Below are 27,502 nucleotides of genomic sequence, written 5' to 3' on the forward strand. Positions count from 1 at the left end.
GGTCATTAAGATGTCAAACTATTATGTTCCTAATTAGTATATTTTTAAAAAGACTAAAATGGCATATCAGATAACTTGCTGAAATTTTTATTATAGACCCATTTCATTATCATGACAGTGATTTGTCAAGTCAATGTGTAATTCCTTTTTGTTCATAGAAAGCATTTGTCCCTTCTATTTAGATTCATTGCTGGCTTCTTCTGACCAACTTAAATGGCATCATTTTCCAGTCAGTTAAAGATCAATAAGATATCAACTACTGTGATGGCTCCAGCTTTATTCTTACTCAGGATTACTGGCTATTATGAGTGTTTATTCTTACTCAGGATTACTGGCTATTATGAGTGTTTTGATGCTTCATATGAATTTCAAAAATATTTTGTAATTCTTTAAAAAACATTATTGATATTTTGATAGTGATCGCATTGTGTCTGTAGATTTCGTTTGAAAATATTGACATTTTAACAGTATTAATTTTCCAATGCATGAACAATATCTTTGAATTTTTATGTTCTTGTTAATTTCTTTCATCAATCTTTTATAATTTTCAATGTAGCGATCTTTCACTTCTTTGGCTAAATATATTCTTTTTTTATCTTTTTTTTTTTTTTTTGACAGGCAGAGTGGACAGTGAGAGAGAGAGAAAGGTCTTCCTTTGCCGTTGGTTCACCCTCCAATGGCCGCCGCGGCCAGCGCGCTGTGGCCAGCACACCGTACTGATCCGATGGCAGGAGCCAGGTGCTTCTCCTGGTCTCCCATGGGGTGCAGGGCCCAAGCACCTGGGCCATCCTCCACTGCACTCCTGGGCCACAGCAGAGAGCTGGCCTGGAAGAGGGGCAACCGGGACAGAATCCGGCGCCCCGACCGGGACTAGAACCCGGTGTGCTGGTGCCGCAAGGCGGAGGATTAGCCTAGTGAGCCGCGGCGCCAGCCAATATTCTTAAAATACATTTTTTAGCTATTGCTAATGGGATTGCTTTCTAGATTTCCATTTCAGCAAGATCGTAATTGATTTATATAATGCTACTATTTTTATATGTTCATTTTGTATTCTGTGACTTCACAGAAATTGTTTATCAGTTTTTTGTGGGGTGTTTAGGTTTTTCCATGCACAAAATTGTGTTATCTCCAACATGGAGTTTTCACTTCCTCCTTTCCAACTTTAATTTCTCTCCTGTGATTTCTTTTTCTAATACTTCCAAGACAACACTGAATACCAGTGGTAAATGTGCACACTTTTTGTGTTTAGATCTGAGAGGAATTTCTTTCACTTTTTCCTCATTCATTATGATGTTGACTGTGGGTTTCTCACATTATAGCCTTTATTAGTTTGAAGCATGTTCCTTTTATAAATAATGTGTCCAGACATTTATCATGTGAAACGTTGAATTTTATCAAATGCTTTCCTTGCATCTATTGAGAATATCATTTGGTTTTTGTTCTTTATTCCATTGATGTGATTTATTGCATTTATTGTTTTCTGAATGTTGAACCATCCATGCATCTCTGAGATAAATTCCACTTGACTGTGGAGCATGATCTTTTGAGATAGTATTGGCTTCTGTTATCTATTATTTCATTGAAAATTTCTGCATCAATATTCATCAAGGATATTGGTCTACTACAGTTTTCCTTTTTTTTGTTGTGCCTTTGTTTGATTTTGGTATTGAACTGGCTGGCTTCATATAGTTTGGCAACGTTCCACCCTTTTCAATATTTTGAAACAGTTTCAGCATGCGGAATAATGGGTTTAGACTCAGCCTGCAAAATCAGCATGTTATTTGGGTACCAGTTCCAGCCCCGGCTGCTCCACTTCTGATCCAACTCCCTGCTACTGTACCTAGGAAGGCAGTGGAAGATGGCCCAAGTCGTTGAACTCCTGTACCCAAGTGGAAGACTCAGAAGAAGCTCTTGGGTCCTGGCTTCAGCCTGTCAGCCACAGCCATTGTGGCCATTTGGGGAGTGAACCAGGGGTTGGAAGATCTCTTTGTAATTCTGCCTTTCAAATAAATAAATCCTAAATCAAAAAAGTACTATTGCATCCCATTGTTTTTGGTATGTGTGTTTTCATTTTCACTAATTTCTTGGGATTTTTAAAATTTTTCTTTTGACTTTTAGGTTGTCTGTTGTTCATTCATGGGCATCTTTTCAGTCTCTATGCATTTTTATAAATTCTATAGTTTATTTTGTTGTTGATTTCTAGTTCTATATCATTGTGGTCAGGAAAAAAATGCATGATTTTTTGAGGGGGGGGTTTATTAAGATTGCTTTATGGCCTAACGTGTGATCTATCCTAAAGAGTGTTCCACATGACAATGAAAAGAAATATGTATGCTGTATCTGCTGGATGGAATGCTCTGTAAATGACAGTCGCATTCATTTGTTCTGTAGTGTATTTTAATTCTGATGGTTCTTCGTTGTATTTTTTCAGTATAATCTGTAGGCTATAGAAGCCCCCACTATTATTGTGTGGGAGCATGTCTTTTTTATTTAGATCTGATAATTTTTTTAAATTTTTTTTTGACAGGCAGAGTGGACAGTGAGAGAGAGAGACAGAGAGAAAGGTCTTCCTTTGCCGTTGGTTCACTCTCCAATGGCCGCCACAGCCGGCGTGCTGCGGCCGGTGCACCGCGCTGATCCGATGGCAGGAGCCATGTGCTTCTCCTGGTCTCCCATGGGGAGCAGAGCCCAAGCACTTGGGCCATCCTCCACTGCCTTCCTGGGCCACAGCAGAGAGCTGGCCTGGAAGAGGGGCAACCGGGACAGAATCCGGCGCCCCGACCGGGACTAGAACCCGGTGTGCCGGCGCCGCAAGGCGGGGAGGATTAGCCTAGTGAGCCACGGCGCTGGCTCTTAGATCTGATAATTTTTATATAAAATTGGATAAACAGGTATTAGGTGTGTTTATATTTACAACTGTCATATCTTCTTTTTGAATTGATCTCTTCATCATTATGTATTTACTTTCATTTTTATTTTTACAGTTTTCATCTAAAAATTTATTTTGTCTGATATAAGTGCAGATACTCCTTGCATTTGGGTTCCATTTACATTGAATTCCTTTATCTATCCTTTCACTTTCAGTTTGGGTGTGTTTTTATTAGGGACATGCATTTCTTATAAGTAATATATCACTGAGTTGTGATGTTTAATTCATTCAGTCTGTCTGTTTCTCTTTTTAAGTATTTATTTGAAAGTTAGAGTGGCAAAGAGAGAGGAAGAAACAGAGACAGAGACTTTCTGTCTGCTACTTCATTCCCCAAATATCTGCAGTAGCCAGGACTAGCCCAGGATGAAACCAGGAGCCAGGAATTCCATCCAGACATCCTGTATGGCTGACAGGAACCCAAGTATATAGACCAACCACTGCATTCCAGTGTAGATATTAGCAGCAATCTGGGTCGGAAAAAATGCAGAGTAGCCGGGACTTGAACTGGCATTCCCATATGGGATACCGCAATCCTAACCAGTGTCTTAACCCACTGTGCCATAATGACTGCCCCAAAACTTTATCTCTTAATTGAGGGAATTAGTCCAATTCCATTGTTTTTATTGATATATAATGACTTTATCTTCTCACTGTTAAAATTTATTCTGCTTATTTTGAAAATACTTTGTTTTAACTTATTTTTAAACTTGATTTCATCATGAATATGTTTCTTTTGATTCTGTACATAGAACTCCCTTAAGCATATTTTGTAAGGCTGGTCTAGTGATGCTAAATTCCCTCAGTTTCTGTTTGTGTTGGAAATATCTTATTTCTTACTCAAATATGAAAGATAACTTCCCTGTGTATAGCATCATTTGTTGGCCTTAGTTTTTTTCAGGACTTTGAGTGTATTATCATATTCTCTCCTAGTCTGTAAGGTTTCTGTTGTTTATGCTGTAAATCTAACTGGGGTTCCCTTAAAAGTGACCTACATCTTTTCACCTGTAAAATTTAGAATTCTGTCTGCATTGTTCTTTGGAAAGGTTTACTGTTATGTGTTGTGGGAAAATTTTTATGGCTGTGTGTTTTTGCAATCCTGTGATCCTCCCATATCCGAATGTCAATAGCTTTATACATATTGGTGAAATATTCACCTATGAAATTATGGAATAGGTTCTGTAAGTTCCCACTCCTCTATTTCCCTCAGAAACTCCCAAAATTCAAATATTTGTTGATTTAATGGTATCCCAAATGTCTTGACTTCTTTCATTTAGCATGGTTTCAGGGTTTCTCCATATGGTGGTCTTTATTTCCTTTTAAAAGGGTGCATAATATGATCTTAATTTCAGTGTTATTGGGGCCGGTGCCGTGACTAGTCCTAGCTACTTGGTTAATCTTCTGCCTGCGGCACCAGCATCCCATATGGGCGCCAGTTCTAGTCTCGGCTGCTCCTGTTCCAGTCCAGCTCTCTGCTGTGGCCCGGGAAGGAAGTGGAGGATGGCCCAAGTGCTTGGGCTCCTGCACCCGCATGGGAGACCAGGAGGAAGCACCTAGCTCCTGGCCTCAGATTAACACAGTTCCAACCATAGCAACCATTTGGGGTTGAACCAGCGGAAGGAAGACCTTTCTCTCTGTCTCTCTCTCTCACTGTCTATAACTCTACCTATGAAACAAATAAAATAAAATAAAATAAAATAAATTTCAGTATTGGATTATTCATTGTTATTGTAATTTCTGAATATTAATGTTGTATGCTGAAACTTCCTAAACATGATTATCCTACTTATGTGTTTATATTTGTGTGTGCATCCCTTAGGTCTTTCTGTATAAAATATCATGTTATGTACAAATAGAGATACTTTTACTTTTTTATCTGATACCTTTTGTTTGTTTTCCATATTTCAAATGTTGAGCAGAAAGTGAAAATACAAATCCCGAGGGCCTGCACTGTGTCTTAGCAGGTAAAGCTGCCACCTGCAGTGCTGGCATCCCATATGGGAGCTGGTTCGAATCCCAGCTACTCCACTTCTGATCCAGCTCTCTGCTATGGCCTGGGAAAGCAGGAGAAGATGGCCCAAGTCCTTGGGCCCCTGCACTCATGTGGGAGATCAGAAGAAGATCCTGGCTCCTGGCTTTGGATCAGTGCAGTTCCAGCCATTGCAGCCAATTGGAAAGTGAACCGGCAAATGGAAAACTCTCTGCCTCTCCTTTTCTCTCTGTGTAACTCTGACTTTCAAGTAAATAAATCTTAAAAAAAAGAAAATACAAATCCTAATCTTATTTCTGTTCATAAAGGAAAGTTTTCTGCCTTTCACAGTTTATTGTGATTTTAGCTGATAGTTTTTCATAAATGGCTTTTACCAGGTTAAGGAATTTCCTTTTGCATCATAGTTTGTTGAGTGTTTTTTTTTTCCATGAAATAGTATTGCAATCACTAAAGATTTTTTTTCTGTGTCACTCATGATTATCATGATTTTCATTCTTTATTCTACTGTTATATTACTATACATTCATTGCTTTTTGAAATGTTAAACCATGCTTGCATTGTGGGAACAAAACTCACTTGTTTGTGTTGCATAATTCTTTTTGATATCTTGTTGAATTCTATTTTCTGTAATACATATATTTTTTAGGATTTCCTAAAAGTTTTGATTAACTATTTAGAATATTTTTGATGTTTTTGTCTAATTTTTCATATCAGTTACATTCTCTTCTATTTCAAGAAAATAATATGTAGAATTGACATTAATTTTTCTTTACCATTCAGAATTCATCAATAACCATGTGGACCTGAGCGTCTCTTTGTGAGAAGCCTTAATGTTTATTAATTCAGTTTCTTATATTGGTCTGTTCATATCTTATATTCATCTTGAATCAATTTTAGCTGTTTATGTATTTTTAGGGATTTGTTTAATTAATCTAGATAATGTTATTTTTGGCATGCAATTGTTCATAATATTCCCTTATGATAAAGTTTGTTTCTGTAAGGTCAGTACTGATGTCTCCTATTTCAGTTCTGATATTAGTAAGTTTAATTTTCTTTCATTTTTCCCTTGTTCAGGTTAGGTGAAAGTTGCCAATTTCACTGAAAGTTTCTGATAGTAAACCTTTATGAATTTTCCCAATTGTTCTTTATACACTATCTCAACTATTTTACACTCAAAATTATAATTTTCTCCCATCTGTTTGAATTTGGTTTAGTATATTCTGTTTCTAGTCTCTCAAACAACAAGTTTAGGATTTTTAATTTTATTCTGTATACTCCTTCCTTTTTAAAACAAGGCCACTTGCGGCTATAAATTTCTTCTAATCACTGCTATGGCCGCATCTTTTAAATATTGTCATGCTGCACTTTATTATCATTCATCATGAACTATTTTCTATTTTATCACAAGATTTCTTACTTCATCCATTGCCTAATTTCTGTAATTTGTGAATATCCAAATTTCCACTCACTCTGAATCAGCCTGTTCCCTCTGGTGCAGTGAAGGGAGGGACTAAACTCAACACAAGTTGGATCTAGCACTTCACTCACCCATTGGGTGTAGACAAGGTTCCATCAAATTAAAGAGCTTCTGCACAGAAAACAGTAAACAGAATGAAGAGATATCTGACAAGAGTTAATATACAGAATACATAAGGAACTCAAGCAACTCAATAGCAAAAAACAAAAAATTCGATTTAAAAGTAGGTAGTAGATCTAAACAGACATTTTCCAAAGGAAGACATTAAACAGCTAGTAGGTTCATGGAAAAGCGCTTAACATCATTAATCATCAGAGAAATGCAAATCAAAATGACAATGAGGTATCATCTCACTCAATTAAGATTGACTGTTATATAAAAGACAAAAGAAAATGAGTCATGGTGATTATGTGGAGGAAAGGAAACTCTTAAACACTGTTGGTGAGGATACAAATTAGTCCTATCATTTTGGCAAACAATATGGATGTTCCTCAAAAACTGAAAACAGAGCTACCGTATGATAGAGCAATCGAACTCTTGGGTTTTTAATCCAAAGGAAATGAAATCCACCTGTCCAAGAGGCATCTGCACTTCTATTTTTTTACAACAGTATTGACAATAGTCAAGAAATGAAAATAATCTATATGTCCATCCACTAATAATGGATAAATAAAATGTGGTACACATACACAATGGAATACTACCAAACCATAAAAACAGGATGAAATCTTGCATTTTGCAACTACATGGATGGAACTTGAGGTCATTAATTAGGTGAAATAAGGGGCCAGCATTAAGGCACAGTGATTAAAGCAGCTGCCTGCAAAACTGGCATTCTTTATTAGAGTGCTGGTTCTAGAACTTGCTGCTTCTCTTCTGATCCAGCTCCTTCCTAATGTGCCTCGGAAAGCAGTGGAATGAACCAGAAGATAGAAGATCTCCTTCTCTATTTCTCCCCTTATCTCTCTTCCTTTCAAATAAATCTTTTTAAAAATTAAGTGGAATAAGTAAAGATTTTATTCATGTCAAGTCTAAAAAAAAAAAAGGTGATCTCATAGAAATTAAAAATATAATGGTGATTACCAGAGATTGTGGAAGGAAGTGGGGTGGGGGTGAAAAAGGTTGAACGATGGACACTCAACTATAATTAGACAAAAATAATAAGTTCTGAGTTTCCATTACATAGTACAGTGACTATAGATAATTTAATATACTTCTTTCAACAGGAAAAAAGCAAAAAACAAATGAGTGTTATGGCACAGCAGGTTAAGCCGTTGATTGGAACACCTGCATCCCATATCAGAGTGCTGGATAGAGTTTTAGCTATTCCACTTCCAATCTAACTCCCTCCTAATGCATCCTGGGAGGCAGCAGATGACTGTAGTTCTTGAGCTCTGCCACCTGTGTGAGTACTTGGATGGGGTTTCTGGCTCCTGACCTCAGCCTGGCTCAGCCCTGGCTGTTGCAGGCTCTTGGGAAGTAAACCAGATGATAGAAGACTGACTCTCTCTCACTCTCGCTCTTCCTTCTCTCTTCTTTCTTCTCTCTTCTCTCTCCTCCCTTCTCTCTTCTTTCCTCTCCTCTCCTGCCCTACTTTTCAAGCAGTGTCTCTTTCCATTCTCTCCTGTCAGTGTGCATCCTGGGAGCAAGGACGTGATGACTCAAGTACTTGAGTCCTTTCCACCCACTTGGGAAACCTGGATTGAGTTCCTGGCTGTTGGCTTCAGCCTGGCTCACAGGCATTTGGGCAGTGAACCAACAGATGGAAGAACTCAAGTGAGTCTCTCTCTCTCTCTCTCTCTCTCGCTCTCGCTCTCGCTCTCGCTCTCGCTCTCAATGTGTTTGTGTCTATGTTTCACATAAATAAAGCAGAATAAGTATTTTTTAAAGATGCAATCTATTCAAAAAGAAGCAATGCAATTTCATTGGAAAGATATCAGTCTCTTAAAGACTCCATCTCTCAACACTGCTACAAGGGCAAGCAAATTTCAACATGAATTTTGGTGGCTATGCCATATCCAAACCATAGCACCTGCATACAGGATCAACCATCTATGTACTCTGCCTAGTCTAAGACTATAAAGGAAAGCCTTGCCCTTACTCACTGAAGCTCGGTCATTACAGTCATTAGATTGTAAAATGTAGTGGCTTAGTATCAGTTTCCCCACAGTAAGATCCAAAGGCAAGAATGTCTCTGCAAGTGATGTATTAAGGAAATGCTCTTAATAATAAGCTGTTAATGGGATAGAGGACAAGTAAAGCAGTGAAGCAAAGTTATGAGCTGATACAAGCCTGACACTTAGTGTCAGTCAACTTTGTAAGAAGTGCTGAACCAACCATAAAGTTGCTCTTATATGAACTAGTACTTCACAGTACCACTCCAATCAGTTACTGGCAATAGGCTGCCCCAGAAGAAGGAAAATTCCTAGTTACTCACTTCCGGCTCTTCTCTGTGCTGGAAAAACAGCTACAGAAGGCCAAAGGTGGTCCCTTAAAGAGATTTGTTTCAGAGCAAACCATTAGAAGCAAAGTACACAAACCTAGAGGATGGGCTCAAAAGAGAAATGATCTGGTGTGAGTGTAGATGGTGTGTCTAATAAGGTGTGTAATGAAGATTTGAAATGGATATCCTAGAGATGATACAGAGTTTTAGTTTTCACTGATTGTATCCTGGGACTATAATTTCTCAAAAGATATGAAAGATTCCTATCTTGGACAGGAAGATTCATGACAAGTTGTTTTCTTATTAAGCTTCCTACACAAATAACCAGAAGAGGCTCAAAAACCATGTTAAAGATCTCAAGCAAAACCTCAGGGAGAAGGCTTCTCAGGTATCCTTAAAGAGTCTTCTACAATGTTTAGTCTACAGTGTCTTGCGTTAATATGAATCTGAAGGAATATGAGATAATACTAAAGTCTCCCTGCCTGAATAGCTTCTAAGATTTTTTAGACCACTGTGTTTCTCCTCATATTTAACCATTGGAATCATCTAAATACACCAATATAACACATCAATACAAGCTTGCTGATATTCTATGCTGGATATGTCAGGAGCCACTATATCAAATTGTTTGAATATATGATTAAGCTCTCTAGAGAATACACCAATGACTCAAAAGTCTTTAGAATGTTATATCACAGGAATAATGGATTGATAATAACAGATTGAAAATTAATCTGATCTTTAAAGGCAAGGCATTTAGTTGTTGGGAAATGATAAAATGAAAATACTGTATACACTCAGTAAACTTAGGTAATAAAAACTTAGAGGACACAAGAATTACTTCCATTTAAACTAAGATTATTAGTTTAGCAGGAAGCATCGGAGAAACTCTTGAATGAAAAATCAATTGAGTTCCTTTAATTTATTAGGATTATTAAGAATTAATTCAACTTAAAATGATACTTATGATTTCAGATCTTTGAGAGTAATAAAGCAATGTAATACTTACCTGGAAACAGAGGATCACTTCAAATGTGAAATAATTATGATTGAATCTTTTGCTTGAATGTGTACCATTGAAAATTATCAGAATAATACTGTTAATGATTCAGTAGTCTTGAACTGAAAAAAAAATGAAAGTTTGGAGACTGAGAAGACCAGACTGAATACCAAAAAAACAAGGGAAGGAGCTTAGTTAATTACCATGACTGAAATACATTGAAAGAAATTATCAAAGTTTGAAATCTTGGCATATATATAAAAACCCTAATTCTAAGTAAGGAAAGTGTAAGAGATAAAATTGCTTATAACATCATCTTATAAACTACAGGATAAGTTCTCACAATTTCTTCGGTTCTGTGATAATTTATACGTTTGCTTCTACTTTCCTCACGGAGAGATTTATTAGCCACTCTAAAGTAGTTCTTATTTACAAAACAGTTATTTTCTACACCTTGGTATGTTTTCAAGTGGCTTCCTCACTTTATGGAGTGTTTTTTTCTTCATTTCTTTTTCAGAAGCAGGAATGCAGCAGTGGTCTGCTACATGATAAGGTAATTGGAAAAATGTGGATAGAATGGAGAAAGAAGATAGAATATTGACAACACACTTCGACTACAATATCCCCACTAGATATTGTTATTGTGACTAATAGAGTGTAAATGCACTACTTAAATGGCCTCTCATCTGAAATAGCAAAGCACTTCTAAAAAAAAAACAATTTGTAGAGAGTAAATTGAACGCTATGCTATATATACATAAGATTGCACCAGGGTTTTATATTTGGCAAAGGCCCAATTAGGAATTTGAAACTCACACCACAGGCACATTGATAATCCTTAAGCATAGAAGAATTTCAACACCTCAGGATATAACCTTATGAAAGAAAAAGCTTAAGCAGTTACCTTTTTAAACACTGAATGTTGGCAACAAAATAAATGAAAAGAAATGAACTTGAATGAACTTGTTTTTTTCTTCTTTAGTACAAAACAAGCCATCAAGAAGAGAACCAGCAAGCCTACGCTCAGAGCCCAGGTTGTAAATATAACTTGCTTCTTGTGTTCCCAGATAAAAAGCCACCTGATGTAATATGAGGAATTCTAGCAAAGAGATGCTAGGAGGAAATGTTTATCTTTTTCAGTTTTATGTATTGTATGTCTCAAAATTTTGCTAATAGGCTTGTATTGTGGTGTTGTGAGTTAAGCCATTATTTACAATGTCAGCATGCCACATTGGAGTGCTGGTTCAAATCCTGGCTACTGCACTTCTGATTAGGTTTCCTGGAAAAGTAGCAGCAGATGACCTACTACTCTAGAGTCCTGCTACTCACACGGGAAATCAGGGTGGAGTTCCTGGCTCCTTGTTTCAACCTGGCCCAGACCTGGCTGTTGCAACAAATACCCACTACAAGACAACACATTTTAGATAAATCAAAATCTCAACTAAAGGGTTTTCACATGGGAAAATATCCTGCTACATAGTAGTGCCAACAGAAACTGGGTGATCTTGCAGCTCACCTCTAACAACTATTTTTACTACTCAGGCATAAGAAGATGGAAGAGAAAAAAATTCCTGGAAATATAAGAGAAATACTAAAGGTGATATTTCGTGTATAATGGGAAAGGGGCAGTGACAGAACCAATACTAGAGTGGAGATATTATTTGAAAGGAAATATATGCTCAATATCATATCTTCTTCACTACATAGAGTCTTTATATATACAGAGATTTTTCCAAAAGAATACAATTCTGATGCTATAGAAAGATAAGAACAGAAGAATATATTTTTAAATTTTCTTTATTTTTTTAATAATTTGTAGAAGTACAATCTATTTCAATATAGATATAAAGCGTAAATAGGTCAGGAAGTAAGCATTTTTATGTCCTTGTTTTAAAAAAAACATTTTTATCTTCATATTTTGTTAAAATTATACTTAAATATTTCATTTTGGGGTGATAAAATAAGTGATTTTACCTTTTACATTTTGGATTCTAATAATCCATTACTGGTATAAAAGAACATGATTTACTTGCATATTAGCCTTTTTTTTTGACAGGCAGAGTTTAGACAGTGAGAGAGAGACAGAGAGAAAGGTCTTCCTTTCGTTGGTTCACCCCGCAAATGGCCGCTGCACTGATCCGAAGCCAGGAGCCAGGTGCTTCCTCCTGGTCTCCCATGCGGGTGCAGGGCTCAAGCACTTGGGCCATCCTCCACTGCCTCCCCGGGCCACAGCAGAGAGCTGGCCTGGAAGAGGAGCAACCATGACAGAATCCTGCACCCCGACCAGGACTAGAACCTGGGGTGCCGGCGCCGCTGGTGGAGGATTAGCCTAGTGAGCCGCAGTGCTGTTCCACGTATTAACCTTGGATCCTATAACTTTGCTATAATTGTTTAATGTTCCAGGATATATTTTTATCAATTATTTTGTTTTTTACCATAACAATGTCATTTGTGAAGAATGATAATTTTGTCACTTCTTTTCCAATCTCTATTTTTTTTATTTCTTGTTCTTATTCCATTGCATTAGCTAGGACATATAGTATATTTTTTTTAAAAAAATGTCATGAGAAGGAAATTCCTTACCTTATTCCTAATCCTAGTAAGAAAACTTCTATTCTCTCACCATTTGTTATGATGCAATTTCTAGACTCGTAATGTTCTTTATCAAGCTGAGGAAACTCCCTAGATCACACTAGATTTTGATAGACAGAAAAATCTGAGCCATCTATGTATTAATAATTTGACTTTCTTTAAAACTTAGTTTTTTTCCTCGAAGAAACCTTTTATCTAAAGAATAAAAATTTCATAAGTACAACTTTAGGAATATAGCGATTGTTCCCACCATACCCACCCTGCCACCCACACTGCCACTCCGCCTCCCTCTCCAATTCTCTGTCCCATTCTCCATTAAGATTCATTTTAAATTAACTTTATATACAGAAGACTATATTAAGCAAAGATTTCAACAGTTTGCACACACACACACACACAAACTGTTTGAGAACAAGTTTTACAGTTAACTCTCATAAATACAACTCATTGAGAACAGAGGTCCTGCATGAGAAGTTAGTGCACAGTGACTCCTGTTGTTAATTTACCAATTAAAACTTTTATGTATGATGTCAGTGACCACTATAACAAGTGGCTGGTAATAACAATAGATAGAATTAAAAAGGAGGGAATGTTCCAACATGGGAAGCAGTCCACAAAGCAGACTCATAGGATCTCAATTGCTTTAAGTAAAACTCAGTCTTGAACTGTAGTACAGAAATTCACATGAGATCATATTGGTTTCCTTCTTTTGGTCCTTACTATTTTATACTGCAAGGCCACCTAACCAGATACCACCCCAGTCTCTGAAAAGTCAATGCTTTTTATCAATCAATCTTCTGTCATTCATTTTATCACCACATGAGAAAGTGAGATGTGACTGAACATTAGACAGAATATCAGACCACATTGTTTCCCCTGGAACCTTCACATGAAATGCTAGCCATGATAAGAAATAAAATAATAGAACAATTATAAATAATCATAAATGCTTAATTCAACATTTTAGATCATATGTATACTCTTTATTCAATAATGGTTTTTGTTCTTGCTGGTTTATGTAAGGTATAATTCATGTAAGGTGAAATGGGAGTAAGCTTCAACAATACACTTGGGAAATATTGAAACCTGTTGCTGTGGATTCGTTCTGAAAGGAGAAGCATGGTGGGGGCAAGAAATGCAGAGTCATGACACAGACATGGGGAGTCAGGTGAAAGCGGGCTAGAGGCGAGCAGCTCACAGACTCATTTATTTCCGTGGGTGAAGCTTATATAGCCAAGACAGCCAATCCAGCCAAAGGGTGGTTTATGCCGTAACCAATCACTGCCTGTTGCTAGGCAAGCTCCCTTTCCAGGTGGGTTCCTCCACCATTTCCTGAGTAACTGACGCTCACTCGCCAGGGCCATCTTGGCACAGCCTTCTCATTCTACCACAGAAACCAACATCCATTTTTTTAAAACATCTATTGAGAAAAGTCTTCAACTACATAAGCAGCAAATATCTGACTGTACTAATGTACTGAAACTTAAGATGTATCTATGAAGTGAAGTGAAAATTAGTCTATTTCAAACTTACACATTAGTTTCTATAACTCAAGATCTTATGGCTACCTGGAGATTTATTACTTACGTTTAGATGGAGTGATAATGTATTTCCCTATTATGGGCACTTCCTGAGCATTCAGTTCAGATTTTCAAAGGTCTTCTCTCATATATACATGATAATATTTTCAATTTTAATAACCAAATATTGTTTTTTGTTATAAACTATTTATAAATTATACATTGGGCTGATTAAGAAGGCTACATTTCATAGGAAATTTCAATTAATATCTTCAACAATTGTCCTCATTTATATTTTTGCGCCATCCATATTTCAGAATCCTACCTTTTCATTAGTCAATACACCCACATTTTCCAGTCATAGACTTAGACTTGTGATTACTGTTGGATAAAATGGTACGACAATGCTTTGATATTATTTATTACCTCATGAAAATTATGTAAAAATAACGGAAATATATAGTACTTTTCGATACTTCTCTGACACCCTCTATTTTTCCCCATTAGAATCACATCTTTTGGCAATGATCTTCATTTTATTACATTTTCTTTATACCATGTCATTGATCCAACTTTAAAAAAAATAAGTTTGAACTTCTTCCTCCATATAAGCTTCAACTACTTCTTAACAAATTTATGTGCTGAAGTATGTTCTAATCTCTCCCATTAAAACAAAACAGAACAAAAAACTGTCATGAGTCTACATCCTCCTTTAGCTGGTGTGTTACTGTTTATCTCACCACCTGAAATGTGTCTTTGGTTTGCTTTTGTACTACCTCACTGAGGCCATTGTTATAAATAGAAATGCCTTCCAATTTGATACATTCAGTTATGCATATGCATTCCTAGCATTAGTTACCTCTCTCTGATACACGACAATCTCTTCATGTGAAACATTGGATAATGGGCACTAAAAATGAGTTATATAGAATGAATAAGTTCTCAGTGTTCCACAACACAGCAGCATAACTATAGTTCAGAACAATTTATGATATATCTTCAGAGAAAATAAGAAAGGGGAGCTTGGAGTCCCTAATAATAAAGTGATCTCAGGAGAGGGAAAGGTTAGCTAACCTAATTTGATGACACCCAATGTATACCAGGGGTGGGGAACATCCAGCCCATGAGCTGTATAAGGCCTACAAAATCATTTCATCTGGCCCTGCCAAGGCAACCACAGGCTGGACTCGAAATTCAATAAATCTATGGCTAATTTTTAAGTTGATAGTTTTGTATGGCCCACGAATGATGTTATAAATTTGCAAATGGTCCTTGGCAGAAAAAAAGTTCCCCATTGCTGATATACATTTAATTGAATCAAACTGTGCCCTATAAATATGCACAATTATTTTTAAAGATTTATTTATTTGGAAGGCAGGGTAACAGAGAGAGGCAGACACACACACACACAAACACACACACACTTCAGAGAGAGAGAGAGTGAGAGGGATCTTCCATTCTCTGGTTCATTCCTTAAATGACAGCAAAAGCCAGATTGGAGCCAGGAACTCCATCCTGGTCTCCCACATGGATAGCACAGGCCCAGGTTCTTGGGCCACCTTCCACAACCTTCTTAGTTCATTAGCAGGAAACTGGATGAGTAACAGGGTACCCAGGATTCAAACCAGGACTCTGATATGGAATGCTGGCATCTCAGGCAGGAGCTTAACCAGCTGCACCACTATGAGGACCCCACATATGCACACTTATTGTTAATCAAATATTTTAAATTGTTTAAGGAGTTTAAAATGCATAATATTGTGAGTTGATCTTCACATATTACATATAGGTACCCATTTATACTTTACTTCATATATATGTACAGTTAAAATAATTTTTAAATGAAATTCTATTTATTCCATTGAGAAAAATCTCTACTGGTTCTCCTGCTATCTCCTTTCTCCTTATTTGCCAATTTATCTTCTCTTTCCCACCTATTAAATGCTAAGATTTCCTGAGTCTCTTTATTTGGTTCTATTCTCTTCTAATTCCAAGTGCTTCATTTGGGTTTTCATTCAATTACATGGCTTCAAATATGCTTTATATTTTGATAATTTCTAAATATCTGTAGCCTAAACCTACTTCTTGACCTGGAAACCTATATTCAACTGTTTATGGAACCTTTCTAAACTGATCGATAGAAATCTGAAAAATCCAACTTTTTGTCAAATGCATTCCTCCTATGACCATATCATCCTTACCACACATAATACAATCAACAATTACTCAACCTTCATGCCACAAATGGGAAAATAGCTCTTTATGCTCCCCGTGTAGCTATATCTAGCTTGTTTCTAATTCTGTGAGATTCTACCTGTAATTTCTTGAATTCAATTTCTGTAGAACATCATCATTGGTACCAATGATGCATATTAGAACTATTATACATTTTATTTCAATAATATTGCTAATTACATTTTAGTCTAACCCTTATCATCTCATCTCATTTGAAATTATTGCCATAGTTTCTTAGGTGATATGCTATTCTTAGTCGAGCTCCACTGCAATTCATCTTCTATACTATGTCCACAGTTAATTTTCCAAGAAATTAAATTTAATCTTACTGTGTCTCAATTTAATACTCTTCAACGGCTCCCTAATACAAAATGTAAAAATCCAAATATCCTAACTTGGTGTATTAAGGACTTCCATTTTCTACTTATTTTCCCAGCCTCATATCTCTCTACTTTTACACACAGTTTTTCTCTACAGGAATATAATTTAAGTAACTTTCATTTCCCATAAAGTGCACTGCAGGATATCTAGAACATGGGAGCTATTCAATAAATGTTTCCTGGATGAATAAATATTATCAATTTGTGCATACAACTTTTGCCACAAAACAAATAACTTAAATCAGTATTAAAGCTTAGTTAAGGGTCGGCGCTGTGGCTCACTAGGCTAATCCTCCACCTGCGGTGCCGGCACCCAGGGTTCTAGTCCTGGTCGGGGCACTGGACTCTGTCCTGTAGTGGCCACTTGGAGGGTGAACCAACAGAAGGAAGATCTTTCTTTCTGTCTCTCTCTCTCTCACTGTCTATCTCTGCCTGTCCAAAAAAAAAAAAAAAAAAAAAAAACTTAGTTAAATGTAAATAACATAATTTCAACTTTTTGGAAAGCTGATAAAGATTTAAATTCATAATTCTTGCTTTATAACACATCCCCATTATTGAGCCAGGTATGGCCCTAGTTTGTTTGTTTTTCTGCTTATGTATTGAATGCCTGAGAATTTACTACCCAACTCAAAATGTAAGAAAAGGAAAATAATTTAAAATGTAATTAAATTATCCCTCCCCTCCAACACTTATAAGGGTGCATCTTAAGGCCTATTCTCATGCAGAACAGTCGCCATTCTTTTTATTTGTTGAATATTATGAGCAGTGGTGCACTAAGCCTGTGATTATAAAGTAAATATAAATTACGTTTTTGAAAAACTAAAGAAAACCAAGAGAGGATGGAAGGAGGGGGATTGAGGTAGAGAGTGAGGGAGGGAGGGATGTATGGTTATCTTCCTAGAATTGTATGTATGGAATCTGTTCTCTTTACACTACCAATTTTTTTAAAAGGAAAAGATTAGTGCAAAAACTTTCTAAACTCATGCATAGATTTTTAATAATGTTCATTGTTCTTAAACTTTTTGAAGATCCCTCAGATATCAACACATATTTGACAATGCTACCAGCATCTCTTTCTGTTTAATAGTGTCCATTTTCTGTGGTTGAGGCTATTCACGTTAATCAGTAACCAGAGCATTAATTGGTGAATTTGAGTGAAGTAATTGTGAAAATATGAATGATAAAAATGGGATATATTTTTCACTTCACAGAGGAACTGAAGGATTTGAAGGCTAAGGGAACAGAATAATCCTTAACTTATTTTTGTTAGTATAATATATTTTATTACCTTTTCATTTACCTAGCTACAAAGATACTAACAAAAGCTTATCACCAAGATTAATGCAAATAAGAGCAGCTGTCACTTGTCGATTGAGTAAACTCAGTGATCAGATTGTATAGATTTATCCCCAAACAACTTCAGCATAGAATACTAACCAAAGCAAATTCACGACCTTCTCACTGAATATGACCCTTAATTTATACATTGGAATCTATGATGCCGTTCCTTAAATTTACTTCTTATCTACTAATGAAAACATATTCTGAGGGTAGTTATAGTTGAGTATGCTTAATAAGTGTGGAGATATTACTGTTTCCATTCATCAATATTCTAAAGCAAGCATCAGTTTATACAACATGTTTAGGGTGTTGGGAAGTTTGGCAAATCAAATACTTACATTCTGGTCAATATCTACTTTGTCAGTCACAGAATTTCAGAAATAAATTGTAAATGTGAAGTTCCAATTGTTCAGCACCATCTGTTTTACCATTAAAATAAATATCTACTATTTACCTAATTTTATGGATGAGAAATCTGAAACTCAGAAAGGGTAAATGAGTGGACCAAAATAAGCAATGTGTCATTACTGTTAGAGCTGAGACTAAAAATTATTCACCTCTTCAAGCAAAATCTAATTTTAGTGATCTAGAGACATTGTAGGGCTTCATTCACTTATGGATTCTCTTTTTTGTTCATTTTAATACACACTGACTGGGCTTGTCATATGAATCAGGTACTGTAATAAACTGCATATATTGTGAACAAAAAAGGTATGATGTCATCTCAAATGGGGAAGTAAGGGAAGCAAACAGAAAGAGAAATTTTAAAATATGAAAAGGAGCTAGTGATATGAATGGAAGTGAGGAAGAAATGTGTACCTTAGTTATGAAGGGGCCTACCAGGACTATCTAGTTCAAATCTCCTCCAAGTTTACAATCCCCTCTCAAGAAGTCCAGTGTAGTGGAATGAGAAGGCCATGCCAAGATGGCCGCTGGCAAGCGAGCGTCAGTTACTCAGGAATGGCTTTGAAACCCACCTGGCAACAGAGCCTGCCTGATAACAGGCTGTGATTGGTTAGGGCATAAACCACCCCTTGACCAGATTGGCTGCCTTGGCTATATAAGCTGTTGTACCAACTAAAATAAACGAGTCTGTGGGCCGCTCACCTCTGGCCTGCTTTCACCCGACTCCCAGGGTCTGCGTGGTAACTCCATGCTTCTTACCCCCACCATGCTCCTCCTCTCAGAACAAATCCACAGCAACATCTGGCGTGCCAATGTGACTGAGAGAGAGAGAGAGCATGTCGGACTCGGTGAGATCCCCCCTTGATTTCGGCAAGTAGACCCCTCGGTGTTTTGTGTGCTGTTCGGTTCAGTGAGAGTAAGCACAGAACCCCCTCCTAAGCCCCTTTCCTTGTCCTTGTTCTCGGTCTAAGTAACGCTGTTAGGCACACACCACCCAGAAGCATAACAACCCCTGCATAATGCCATCAGCCCCTGAGGTGCTAGGAATTTGTTTTGTTATGGTAGCAGCGCTGTGGGTGTCTTTCTTTTGTCTAGAGTTGGCATGGCACACCACTCTTAAATGCTCAAACATGGGAAAGATATCCTCCTCTCAGAATCCCACACAGATTACCAAACACAATGAATCTGTGAGTGATAAGAGCCTGTCACTTCAGGCATCTGCCTCACAGACAACAGTTGATGACTTAGAGAGAGAGAGCTCTGACAGTGAACATGACATGACAGCAAACAATGTAGCAAACAATATAGCAAACAATGTAGCAATGCCTAGTCAGGCACCCCCCAAATACCCGTGGGATGAACTTACACTACCTCGAGGCAATAACCCATGCGAGGTCATCCCATCCGTACCCAGTGAGAACCCCCACATTTTGGCAGTCCCCAGGCACCCCAGGATCTCAGGGCATCTGCTAGACACCATCCCACTCACATGTTTGCCATTAATGTCAAAGTGAACACCGAATTCAGGCCCTGGATTCCAACACCTATAAAAAGGCTTCTGCTAACCAAGGGTCGAGGATATGCTTGTGTCTTTCCAGAGAATGCGGAACAACCCATTTGGGTACCAGCCAGAAACATCAAGCCTGCAACTGACAGCCAACCAGAACCAGCTGAACAAAACTGAGAATCTGCCTTGTTAGCAGACGCACCTGCCCTATCATCCTACCCCCAGAAACTGCCCATAGCCACATCCGTTACTGTTTTATACCCTTCTAGCTCTGGTCAGCCACTCGGACGGCCCACAGCCTGTGTGCAGTCATGCCATTCCTGATTACCACTGTTCCTCATTTCTACCCCTATCTGAGCAAGCACTCCTGTGGTCTCCCGTTTTGAGCACTGGTTAGTCAACGACAGGTAAGATCCCCTGGGGGACAACCTAAGACAGGCACAGCTGCATACAGAGACCACATGGAAACAGGGTCAACAATGGTATGGCCAAGAATCATGCTTCCTGTTGCTCAAAAATAAACAAAAAGGGGGAAATATGGTGGAATGAGAAGGCCATGCCAAGATGGCCGCTGGCAAGCGAGCATCAGTTACTCAGGAATGGCTTTGAAACCCACCTGGCAATGGAGCCTGCCTGGCAACAGCTGTGATTAGATGGCTTCAGAGCCTGCCTGGCAACAGACTGTGATTGGTTAGGGCATAAACCGCCCCTTGAACGGATTGGGTACTATGGCTATTTAAGCTGCTGCACCAATTGAAATAAAGGAGTCTGCCGGCTGCTCGCCTCTGGCCTGCTTTCACCCGACTCCTGGGGTCTATGTGGTGACCCGTGCCTCTTGCCCCCACCACGCTCCTCCTCTCAGAACGAATCCACCTCAACAGTCCAGCCTTAAAAACTTTCAAGAAAGAAAAGCTCTCTCAATCACTGTTTTGTTGGATACTTTATACTATTAGGAAATTCATTCTTATGTTTAGCATTATTTCTTATTCTATAATACCAAAGATGTTGAAACAAGTAATTAAAAGTGTTCTCTGAGAGGAGTCAGCTTCAGCACTTATTGTCTGTAAGACTTCAGGAAGTTAATAAATCTTTTTCCATCCTATATTACAAACTGAAATTACATTCTTGTGATTACTCTGAAAATTAAATGAATTGTTATTCTATACATCAACACATATACCCACTGATGCACACATGCACTGACATAATGAACATTCAACATTGGTTAGATATTACTTCAGAAGTGAGGAAGTTGAATCTGTATGGACTGGATATCATGGTAGATAATTTTTGGAATATGATTCTTTAAAAGACTTTATTGCTACCCATCTTTCTGGCATAATATATAATGCATATTTCAAGTGTTATTCATATTCTTTATAATTCCTACCAGAAAATGTAGTTTCCTTTGTTAAGCTTACTCTTTTCTCATATTTTCTAAATGTATACAGTAAAATAAAGCACATAACTTACTAGAAAGCAAACTCCAAGGCAAAATCAATCTTATTTGCTACTGAATTCCTAAAATTAAAACGCAAAAGATACTCTAAAAACAAATTCAATGAGGGGCCAGCGCCTTGGCTCACTTGGTTAATCCTCTGCCTGTAGCACCAGCATTCCGTATGGGCGCCAGGTTCTAGTCCTGGTTGCTCCTCTTCCAGTCCAGCTCTCTGCTGTAGCCTGGGGGGGCAGTGGAGGATGGCCCAAGTGCTTGGGTGCCTGTACCCGCATGGCAGATCAGAAAGAAGCACCTGGCTCCTGGCTTCAGATTGGCGCAGCGCCGGCGGTGGCGGCCATTTGGGGAGTGAACCAATGGAAGAAAGACCTTTCTCTCTGTCTCTCCCTCTCACTGTCTTTAACTCTACCTGTCAAATAAATAAAAAAAGAAATTTAATGAACAAATGACTCTAAAAATATATAGTGTAAGTGAAGAACAAAGATCTGAATGGGTCTTGACCCTGAACTACAAAGAAGCAAAAACATGGTATACAATGTTACTCTGTCATTTATCAGGGGCCCTAAAATATCCCAGTGTTTGAATCAGACACAAAAAGTACAAATTGGTGACAGAATAACTAGGATCTAGAACTGTGGCTTTCCTTGTGTTCATTATCAGCATCATTGACAAAATTGTCATCATCACAGCAGCAATAATTTAGCACTTTCTGTGTGGCAAGCAATGTGCTATTGTGCTATGTATTTTGTATATATTAACTACCTTAATACTCACAGTGCCATAATGAGATACATACTTTCATTTTTTACTTCATCATATAGATAAGAAGAATAAGAAATTAAGTTTGGGGCTGGCTCTGTAGCATAGTAGGCTAAGCAGCCACCTGCAACACCACCATCCTGGTATAGGCAGTGGTCCATGTCCCAGCTGCTCCATTTCTTTTTAAAAATTTATTATTTATTTGAAAGGCAGAATTACACACACACACACACACAGAGAGAGAGAGAGAGAGAGAGAGAGAGAGAGAGAGAGAATCTTTCATCTGCCGGTTCATTCTCCAAGTGCAATGGCCAGAGCTGGGCCAATCTGAAGCTAGGAGCCAGGAGCTTCTTCTAGGTCTTCCACGTGAGTGCCAGGGCCCAAGCACTTGGACCATCTTCTACTGCTTTCCCAGGCCATAGCAGAGAGCTGGATCTCAAGTGGAGCAATCAGAACTTGAACCTGTGCCCATATGGGATGCCAGCACCACAGGCGGAAGCTTAGCCCACTACACCACAGTGCTGCCTCTTTCTCTTTCTTTTTATTTATATAAAGTGAATATATTTCATAGCTGAACCAAATATCTGAAAACCTAGCCATCACAACCTGTCCTATGAGTCACTTACCAAAATAGTTTATGCCAGTTTACAGTAGTTAACAATGAGCTGCCTTGTGATATGGTTATCTGTGCACAGAAACCATGATTAAGTCATATCTGTCTCTGGTTGCACCTACCACAGTGCATTGCACAGAGTGGTCTTTCAATGTTTGCTCAGTTGACCAGTTGAATCTAGAGAAGGGCTTCTTTATTTGTTCAGTTCAAAGATAAAATTTCCAGTGTTTTTTTAGAATCAGATGGAACTGGTCTTGAATCTCAACCTTACAAATTTTTGACTGGCAGCCGGCAAGTTCTTCCACAATTCTAAACCTTGGTTTTCTTTTGTTTAAAACTGGGAGTAAAATATGTATTAAATAAGATTCCTTTGTCAACATGCTTAGTACAGTGTTTAGTTTATTATGAGATTTTTATTTAAATGCATTGATAATTTTTTTGAAACTGCAGAATTTCACTCAGGATCACTAGGCAAGTTCTCTTCTTGCTAAATACCTAGTTTGCTCTTTTGTTTGCACTTCAGTTTTGCTTGCACTTGTAAGGAGTACAGCATATAACAGAACAAGAGAAGCTACTATTTATGGAGTTATTATTATGTGTCAGTATATACAAATCAATTTCCATCCATAATCTAAAATAATCTACATCACAACTCTTTTTTTAAAGATTTATTTATTTATTTGAAAGTATGAGTGACAGAGAGAGTAATATTTCATCCACTGGTTCACTCCCCAGATGGCCACAAGGACCAGAATTAGGCCAGGCCGAAGCCAGGAGCCAGGAACTTCATCCAGGTCCCATGTGGGTGGAAGAGCCCTAGCTCTTGGGACATCATCTGCTGCTTTTCCTACTCCATAACAGGAAGCTGGATCAGAAGTGGAAGTCAGGACACAAACCGGGGTCCATATGGGTTGCTGGCATTGTAGGCAGAGGCTTTACCCACTACACAACACCGGCTCCTACACCACAACTCTTAAAAGAGAGATATCATTAACCCTAGAAAAAAACAGAACTAAAGGTCAAAGAAATTTAGCCACTGTCCCAAGGTTGGAGTTGATTTGTACCAGAATATAGATTTAGCCTAAATTTCTTAAAACATAAAACTGTGTGTTCTTCTTCTGCAGCCACTGATGTGCCCATAGGTGAAAGTCATGAATCTATATATTCCTGAATAAATAAAGAAAGATGGATTTGCATTTCAGAAAGAAAATCTATACTCTTAATTAGATTTTATTCTTGAACTTTATACCAGTATTAAGGATATGGGCTGAGGGGAAGAGAATGCGGATGAGGATTCTCTAAGAGGACACAGAAGCAAGCTACTCTGGGATGGCCTTGGGCTGGTATAAAACAAGGTAGTAGCAGTGGTAGAATATGAGTCTGTTGAGTCGCCCCCCCCCCTAGTTTTAATGCCAAGGAACTACTCTGTGATAGAAGAATGTTTTTAGTGTATAGGGTGTTAAAAAATTGCAGCAAATTTAGTTTAAATGTCGAATTGGCCTTTATCAATGATTCATGAATCAGGCAGCATCTCAGCTAAAAACAGAAAAATACTCCATTGAGCATAGCATAACAGTATATGAGTGTGTGTGTGTGTGTGTGTGTATATATATATATAATTCAGAAGGAGCAAGGAAGCAGCATAAATTAAAGATAGATTGGTTAGCATGGGGTTACTTTCTCTGTAAGGGTTAAAACAGAGTAAACTCATCCTTCTAGCTAAAACTGCTCTTTTGAGTATTTGGCTATAATAGATCTCTTGATTTCTCAATAAATCAGATAAACAACTTAGTTTCTATTTTGCGACATGCAGCATTAGCATTAGGGACTCCAATTTTTTTTGGTCTTTTGGGGCCCAGTGTAGAATCTCTTTCCAAATCAATGACCTCCCATAAACTTTATTGAACAGAGGATGGAGCATAGGGTTTCAGGTTCTGATGGCAAGATAAAAGAGGGAAAAAGGACTAGAGATACCCAAGTTTCAACCTCTGAAAACAAAACAGTAGAAACTCGTACAAGATAGTATAGTATTTAAATACAACTGCTTTGGATGGATGACGGCCCAAGTACTTGTGCCCCTGTACCCACATGGGAGACCCAGAAGAAGCTCCTGACTCCTGTCTTCGGATCAGCCCAGCTCCAGTTGTTGCGGCCATTTGGGGAGTGAACCAAGATCTCTCTCTCTCTCTCGTGCGTGTGTGTGTGTGTGTGTGTGTGGCTCTACCTCTCAAATAAATAAATAAACTATATATTTAAAAAATAAATACGAGTGCCTTGGAATCAGATAGGCTGAGGTTTAATTTTTTGTTATTGTTGTTGCTTTTTAGTTGAATGCTCTTGGGAATACTACTTGATTTATCCAAACTCCATTTTCTAATATGTCGCATATGGAAACTAATAACACCAACCAGATAGGATTGTTGTTAGGAGGAAATGAGATCATGTTATGGTCTGAATGTTTAAGGCTTTCTAAACTTTGCATGCTGAAAACTAACCCGCAAAGTGAGAGTATTAGGAGATGGAGCTCTTTTTGGAGTTGATGAAGTTATAAACTCTCTGCCCTCATGAATGGGCTTGAGGGAGCCTATTTACCCCGTAGACTCTTTCTGCCATGTAAGAATATAACAAGAAGTACCATTGCCATTGAGGAATCAGAAAGACATCTTTCACCAAACATTGAATCTGCTGGCTCTTTGATTTTTCTTGCCAGCCTCCAGAACCAAGATAAAAACATTTAAAGCAGATCAGATAGACTAACTCAGATTATGAATGCAAATAATTTAGACAGAATCAGGTACAGAATAAACTCTCCAAAACTAATGATGGTGACGATCATGATGATGATCAACATCATTAGTAGTATTGTTATTATTATCACTCCTGAAGTGGCAATCCCAGGATTTGTGGAAGCTGTTCATGCATACGCTCTCAAGTCTAGCACAGCCAATACTTTAATGAAGACTGAATATCATATCATTTTTTCTCTGTTTTCATTCTCTGTGGGCCCAGAAGTCTAGGAAAGTACAAAGAAACCCAGGAGGAAAGTTGGAATGGGACACTAAGTTTTTCCATGAATGTTCAATAAAGGTAATTCATCAACTGAGAATTCATGAGCTCATTGTAGCATTAACATAAGATTTCTTTAAAAAAATATAACAAAGAATGGACCCTTTCTCAAAGTACTAAATATTCTACATACTAAAAGCTGTGGTAATAGAAGAAATGCAACTATTTGAATGAAAGACAAGCTCAAATATATTGATGCCAAGAGATGAATTTCCTCACTAGTCGCCTCTTACCACGATATAAATGCATTCTGACATTTTGCTATTAGATAGAAATTCAAATACAATCTTGTAATAACTTCCAAGAATTATACTATAATCATATCTTTATTAATAAATGGAGTGGTATTTGAGATTGTGTAATATCTAACATAAATGATAGACAAAGTCAGGGCAGACAAGTTAATTTGAGGGCCTACAGATTAAAGCTGCCCACCACATCTTCCATTTCATGAAATGGTCAATCAACATCTCTCTAAAGGGATATTTTATGGAAAGGAGAGAAAAATAGGGAGGGGACTGTCTAATATAGCCCACACATTGTTGCAAAATTACAGTTATTGTTTTCCCTCCACCCTGCAAACACTTCACACAGCTTTATACAGTCCATGCCACAAAACATACGAAGCAAACAACTGACACATTAGTTAAGAGGCCTTCCATTTTACTTTGACAGTTCATGATAATGGAATTTAATTGTGGAAAAAGCAGAATAATTTTAGCTGAATGTCATTTGGTTCATTCAAACTGGGAATCAGGGACATTTTTAACAAAGGTTTTGAAACTTCTTTTGAAATCAGGAAGCTGCTATGCACAGATAAGAGGAGAGGTTTGAGGATTCTCTATCAGAAATTTCAAGGTTTTTTTCCATCTGCTTTTTCACATTAACTGGTAATTATCCAGAAAGGCACATAATAGTGCAGAAATGACAGAAGCCAACAAAGGTTTTCCTAAGATATGTAAATTGTCAGTGATCGGCAAGGTGCAACAGAAAGGCTTTCTACAGCACAATTATTTATGCCAGTTCGGTTTGCTTTTAGGTAGCAGTGATGGCCTGCTATCGAGCAGCTCCTTATCACGGGCTCTGCACATTAACTTCCATTAGTCATAAGAAAATGTGGCAAAAAGGTTGCTAAAAAGGCTGATGGCTGTCCCTTATTTAGAGATTGTTTTCTGAAATAAAGTATTTTGTTGATTAGGCTGTCACATTAAACAATAAAAAATTTTCTTTAATTTTCCACCACACCATATCTATTGGAAACTTTCCAGTGAATACATACTCATGAATTTGATCACACTATAAATGTGGATCTTATCAGGACCCTATAGATAATCAAACCACAAATCCCATGGATAACACATGATGGTTTTCTGAGACTTTGATAGTGTACACCCCCTCCCAAATTTGACTTCTTTATGGAAACTCTTCTAGCCCATACATATTTCCCAAATTCCCATGGCCCATAACAGTAAAATCCCAACAAATCTGACTTGTCCAGAGCCCTGGCTTCATTCATATAATGCTTGTTCTAGTCTCTTCATAGTGCCAAAAGCTTAATAAACTCCCTGACATATAGAAAGAACCTAATCAGTAATATGAACAATATGACAAATAAAAATAGCAATCATATTATTGTTTAAAACTGTAGCTTAGGCCGGCACCGCGGCTCAATAGGCTAATCCTCTGCCTGCAGTGCCAGCACCCCGGGTTCTAGTCCCGGTCAGGGCACCGGATTCTGTCCCAGTTGCTCCTTTTCCATTCCAGCTCTCTGCTATGGCCTGGGAGTGCAGTG

At 37.8% G+C, this 27,502-nt stretch overlaps 1 protein-coding gene across 5 annotated transcripts in view; it reads right to left on the minus strand.

Annotated features, from left to right (window-relative positions):
• LOC103351928 (transmembrane protein 182) overlaps window positions 1-27,502 on the minus strand; it is a 297,822-nt gene that overhangs the window by 156,569 nt on the left and 113,751 nt on the right. The window contains exons 9-10 of one of the 5 annotated variants that reach the window (XR_011385575.1): window positions 9,846-9,958; window positions 6,465-6,504 (exon numbers count right to left, since the gene is read on the minus strand). The exons of 3 other annotated variants lie outside the window; for them this stretch is intronic. The gene's annotated coding sequence lies outside the window, so the exon portion shown is untranslated. Of the gene's footprint in view, window positions 1-5,402; window positions 9,959-27,502 lie in introns of those variants that run through there. One more of the 5 variants, XM_070067069.1, reaches the window with a different exon arrangement.

This window comes from Oryctolagus cuniculus, chromosome X (genome assembly GCF_964237555.1).
Source record: "Oryctolagus cuniculus chromosome X, mOryCun1.1, whole genome shotgun sequence".
Classification (NCBI taxonomy): Eukaryota; Metazoa; Chordata; class Mammalia; order Lagomorpha; family Leporidae; genus Oryctolagus; species Oryctolagus cuniculus.